The sequence below is a fragment of the Anser brachyrhynchus genome (assembly GCF_964034855.1).
Source record: "Anser brachyrhynchus genome assembly, chromosome: 1".
Taxonomy (NCBI): Eukaryota; Metazoa; Chordata; class Aves; order Anseriformes; family Anatidae; genus Anser; species Anser brachyrhynchus.
The window spans coordinates 202,358,819-202,364,815 of NC_137694.1; the positions used below are offsets into that span (position 1 = coordinate 202,358,819).

Below are 5,997 nucleotides of genomic sequence, written 5' to 3' on the forward strand. Positions count from 1 at the left end.
AACTCTCCTGGCAATAACTTTACCCCTTCTGTGAAAATTTTCTCAATATCCCAAGAGTTTAGCATTAGAATGATCAATGAACTGTGTATTCAGACTCAATAACTGCCTCATGTAAGAAATTAAAATTATGGCTACCTTTACAATGACTCATTTACCTCATTGGCTTCCCATAAAAACCTTAGGGGAAGAGTTGAATTTTCAGATACTATAGCTCAATTCCTCACCTTTGCTGATGCAAAAGGAAGGAAAAAAATCATTACCGATCTCAGATGGGACAGGCCATACTAAGCACTTTTTAAAGACCCAGCTCTTTCCCACTATCCAGTTTCCAACCTTGCCCATTGTCTGCATCTAAGCAGAAGTTGTTGTTTATCTGATTTGAGTTCAGTATGTTGGCATCACATCATAAAGTTCTGGTTATCCCATGTTAGGACAGAGTAAGTACACTACAACTTAATATATATATATATATATATATATATCTTTAGAGGAGGAATTATCCAGTTAAAAAGTCTCTAAATAGAATAGAATGAAGGTGACTAGGGAATTATAATTGCTTATTTCCTGGAGTACAAGAAGAAGACTGTCCAAAGAAACAATAAGATAATAGCTTTAAACCAAATGTTTGTGTTTTTTTTTCTTCATAAAGCACAATAAAAATTTCAAGCTTTCTGTCACAGGATATTGTGAAAGCCGAAATTAAATAGGTAAAAAATGAATGGACATTTCTTCTAGGAGAGTTCCAAGCATATTTTATTGCTTGGTTTTGTTTTTAATACATGTCAAGTCTGATGCAACTGCCAGCTCACAATGTCCTTAATTTAATGGTTATCAGGACTGCTAGACTTCACTGGATCAGGATCATCCTTTACATTCAATGTTTTTTGTATTTTTTTTCTTTTAGTACCCATAGTGGGATGGATTTAAGAGATCTATTATCAGAAAAATGACACAAGCTAGATGAACCTTAAGTCTGACCCAGTGTGACTTTTTTGTATGCTTTTGACACATGAAGACTTTGCTACCATTGCTTCCAAAAACCTCCTTATCATGCCTTGACTGTTCAGACACAGATGGAGAAAAAAAAAAAAAAACAGAAAATTGCTTTAAAACTGCTTTGAATACATTTGTGAGGTAGAAATACAAGTCCTTTCTCAGAAAGGAGCATAACTGTTAGAGATTTGTAGATCAATGCTGCATTATTTAAAATGTGCATTTTCTCATTGCAAGTATCTGCCCTGAAATTTGCCTCATAAATTCTTCTCAAGTTCTTATGTACTCTTTTCTTTGAAGTTTTCCAGGCCGCCAAAAACCTCCCAGACTGTCAGAAATTAGTGAAAGTATGAGAATATATTTTAAGATAAAAACCTGAGGCTTCAGCAAGGTTGGCGTTTCAGACACCTCATTTTCCACATTTCGAGCAAGCTGACCTTTCTGGAGACATTGCTCTCCAGTGCCATGCACTTGCTGATCAGGGGGTTATGGAGCCTGTGAAAAGAGCTTCCTGCTATAGTCTGAGCTGAAGAGGAACATGAACATAATTGAAAGCTCTTCATTCAACCCCAGCTAAGACAGTGTCAAGTGAGACAAAAATCATTAGGAGTACTGCAGTCGTTGACCACAGACATTGTGTTTACATGAGCCAAGGAAGAAAAAAAAAAAAAAACACACTTCATTTCTGTTACTTTAAGTATTTGAGCTTCTAATATTTTTATAATTACACAGCCTGGGAGCTGATTTCTTTTCCCATTATTTGTGATCCTAATTAAGCCTCACATTTATTATTAACACTGCATCCTATTTGGTATGGGGGAGCAACCTCTAGAGGCTCAGTTCTGTTGTGCTGTGACACCCGAGGCCTCGAACCTCTCTAATTATTGAGGCCTGCCTGTGCTCCATTAGGATACTGCCTCATTTAATCCCCTCTTGCTTTTACAGTCTGGGAATGGTTTCTTTTCCTAGTATTTGAAGTTCAAATTAAGCCTCATGTTTATTAGTAAGCATATCGTTTCATAAGAGAAATACAAGCCCTCCGAGAAAGATCAGAGAGCGTTGTGCTGAGCTGAAACCATCAAGGGATTCCACACAGTACAGCAGGAGTTGGGGCAGTGGCAATAGCAACAGCAGCTTTGGGTTAATAGTAGCCAAACACACAAAAAAAGCACATCTGGAAATAATATCCAAGGGCCACAACAAAGCCTGAAACTTGGAGAAGTGTTCTCAGTGATAACTCTGAGCTTTGATAAGGGTGGGAAGAAACTGGGAAGGTCTGAGCATAAGCTATCCATGAGCCAAAGGATCATGACCTTACAGTCAGCGCATCAGTGTGCGGGGATATATCACTGCAATGCGTACAAATCAGCACAGCCACTTTGACAGCCAGGTCTTTATAAACACCCTGCTCTCATTCATGTGTCCATTTTAAGTGTTAACTAAGACTAATATAAAAGGGTCAGAAGAAGTTGTACCATGAAACAGTGAATGTGAACTTGTATCGGAAGCCTGAGCATTATTGCTGGTTCTGCCATGGGCTGACTATTATGATCATATATAGAACGATAGGAATGGTTTCTTATCCAAATTTTCTTGCTGCTTTTCTCTCTAATGCCTTTGCCCTGACCTTTCATCATGTTGTAATCAACTTCATTCTGCTGCTGACTCCATATCTGCCTCTGATATACAGCTGACTCTGTATCAGCTCATAGCTCAAAGACATCAGCCTAAAATGCAATAAGATGTGACTGCAAAAATAGCACATTTTCTGTGAGGAATCTCCTCCCTTCAGGTATCAAGACCTCAGCTCTTTTTTACTCTCAAGAATATTATCCTCGGCCCTGTGAACTCCTGCTAGCTTTGCAGATCTGGATTCACTTACCTGTAATGAAACTGGAAATAGGAAAAATTTCTTCAGCCACCTGAACAAAATGACACCAGTCATAAAAGGCTGCAGTCCTCTGCAGTCTAGATTGGTAGACATTCAGACAAACTTTTGATGGAAACCCAAAACTAAATCGTTTCAATTCTCAATAAAGATAATGGTATTGAATGCAGAGGACAAAGGCAGAATGTGCAGTGAAGCTGTGGAAATAAAAAATTGCTATGTCAGAGGTAGAAGCAGCACTTTAAAAAAAAAAAAAAAAAAAGTACTCACATTTTGAAGCAGCAGATAACCTGCATCTGGCCCAGTGTTATAAGTCTAACAGCAGGGAGTTTTAAGTAGATTTGTTGAATCCGAGGAACAGTATTAACAACTGGAGCAAAGCAGGTGCACGCAGCACGTGCATGAACATGAGCTGCCCATTGCCTGGCCCAGACAGGCCTCACAGGGCTGCAAGGCTTTCCAGTATTGGTGAAGAAAAGAGCAGTTAAATGAAAGTGTAATGAAATAAATACATCAACAGTTTAACAAATGTAGGCTCTGCCAGACTAACACGATAGCCCTCCTTGATAAGCTAACTGATCTTCCAGACAAAAGAAATGCAGTAGACCTAATCTACCTGGAGATCAGTAAAGCATTTAATTATAGTCCCACATGGGACATTATTAGTTAGGCTAGATAAAATGGGAATTAGTGCAAGAACTAGAAGGTGGGAAGAAGCTGCAGTAAAGGAGAAAACTTCACAGGTTGTTTCAAGAGGGAATTATAAGCCTGCAGAGAGGCTACCTGGGACTCCCACAGACATTGATTTTGGAAACTGTTGTAGACGTTAAATTTGCCAGTAAAACAAGCTTGATAAGCATGGGGTCTGTTTGCAGAATCTCTTACAGCAAAATGAAGACGTTCCCCACCCCTAATCCAAGCTCATAGGCTGTAAGCCACATCTGATCCTAAGATATGGAACCACATAACTGCAAGTCTGATATGCTAAATGAGGGAATGAGAGACTCATACCCATCAGCAGAACAACATGTTTTTTGCAAAGGATCTAGCTTTCATTCAGTTGGGTTAGATGGTAGTTAGACCAGGTCCACTAAAGGTTACACTACAAAGAATAATCAGGATGTAAAGAATGAGGAGGAAAACCTGTAGACTAGGAGTATTTCCTCTTTAGGACAAGAAGGAATGGCCTCAAGTTGCTCCAGGGGAGGTTCAGGCTGGAAATCAGGAGACATTTCTTCTCAGAAAGAGCAGTCAGGAATTGGAACGGGTTGCCCAGGGAAGTGGTGGAATCATCTTCCCTGGGGGTGTTCAAGGAAAGGTGGGACGAGGTGCTTAGGGATATGCTTTAGTGGGTGATATTGATGGTAGGGAGACAGTTGGACCAGATGATCTTGGAAGTCTTTTTCAACCTTAATGATTCTATGACTAGAGTAACTGAGACATAGCATGAGGAACTTGAAGTCTAGAGAAATATATTTTCACTAAAAGTTCTCAGTAGGAAATGAGAAGTGGAAAAACCTGAGTGGTATGGAATTCCAAAATGAAAATGATACACAAATATAATATAACAAAGAAAACATCCTCCTAATTTCACATGCAGCTGTATTATTGTGGAAAGCTCTAATTAGACTGCATTGCATACTACGTACAATTACATTCACAATAGGACAAGAAAGGTGAATACAGAATGCTACAGAGGGCACTATGGCTATTTCAAATTCTTTCTTCTGGAGGAATTAGCTTTTTTGGTGGCTTCACCACAGGTACAGCCATACTTTCATTTCCCATTTACTTACCATGCTTGCTGTTAAAACTTGATTCTGCATAATGGGTGAAGCTGTACTTTCCCTCTTTCTAGCTAGAACTGTTAACTGAAAACATGAACATTTCTCCTTCATTTCAGGACAAAGTCACAAGAGTTAATTTAAGCTATAACAATAAGAGAGAATGGCTCACAGAATCAGACGCTGATCTCAGCTGGGAGGAGGTAAATGAGTTCCATGTGGTAATTTAAAAATCTGTTCCTGTTTCTCAGCTGTTAGTTGTTGCCTCCCAACTGGGCCTGTGCTTGAGTGTGTGCTAATTGGACCCAACAAGCAATGGCAAGATGGGTCAAAAAGCCAAAGCTTTTGCTTGAATCTTGGCCTGTATTACAGGGAAGTCATGCTTGTTCTGTTTAGCACCTGGAAAATGAAATGCTTGTATGAAGCAGAGGACAAGGTTAGCACAAGAACAAATTGTTTTAACCTGGACATAAATACATTTTGGCTAGAATTCTTTTTGAAATACTTCTCGTGGTCATAGCAGTGGGAATCTGGAATATCCATTTTTGGAAGGGGTTACATGATACCCCTTCCAGTCAACACCAGTGGACAGCCTCAACAGTTGTGGGCATCCCTTCAAGTTCTTTGTTCTTACCTTTGAGAGGATTACTAGCAAAACTCTGTAATGATCTGGAGTTTAGATCATAATGTATGAGCCAGAAAAAGAATGCAATACACAGCTTGACTTTTTGTTCCCAGGTGGAGCTTGCAGAACTGGCATTTACAGCAACCATCTGATCTCATTAGATATGGAAGCCATCAAGAGATGATAAACATGGAATCCCATAGCGCCATTTTTGCAGTTACATTTTAAGAGCTGAACAGCATTTAATGCCAAGCTGACTAAAATGCTGCCATTTGAAATATTGCCATCTTAATGTGTTGACTTAAAGACATGTGTGAGGACAGTGCACACTCCCCGCAGATCAAGATTCATGCAGATCTATTGTTAGCTTGCTAGTAGGTGTAAGGGCTCAAAGGGTGAATCAGAGGAGGGAATTTGGAGGAGACAATGGGCTTAAGGCTCAGCTGTGTAGCAGCCAGCGGCAGGATGACACTGTATGTATGTACAGTTTCCAAAAAGCACTCAGTGCATGTGCACTTCTCAATAAACTCATATAATCAGATATGTGTATTCAGCCAGCTTCTTTCTGCCTGCCAGGTGGGTTTGTCCGCAGTCTCTGATTTCTGTACAACAATCTGTTTTTGTGCATGTGTTTCTTCTTAAGAGTATGGTTTCCAGAAATAATTTTCTCTTGTACGTTTCAAAAGCACAAAATGTTGATGCAAAAC

At 39.5% G+C, this 5,997-nt stretch overlaps 1 long non-coding RNA gene across 1 annotated transcript; it reads left to right on the top strand.

Annotated features, from left to right (window-relative positions):
• The first annotated feature begins 4,944 nt into the window (after positions 1-4,944).
• On the top strand, positions 4,945-5,612 carry LOC308188308. Its single transcript, XR_013945381.1, has 2 exons — positions 4,945-5,101; positions 5,404-5,612. It is a non-coding gene; the product is annotated as an uncharacterized lncRNA (long non-coding RNA).
• The last annotated feature ends 385 nt before the right edge of the window (positions 5,613-5,997 follow it).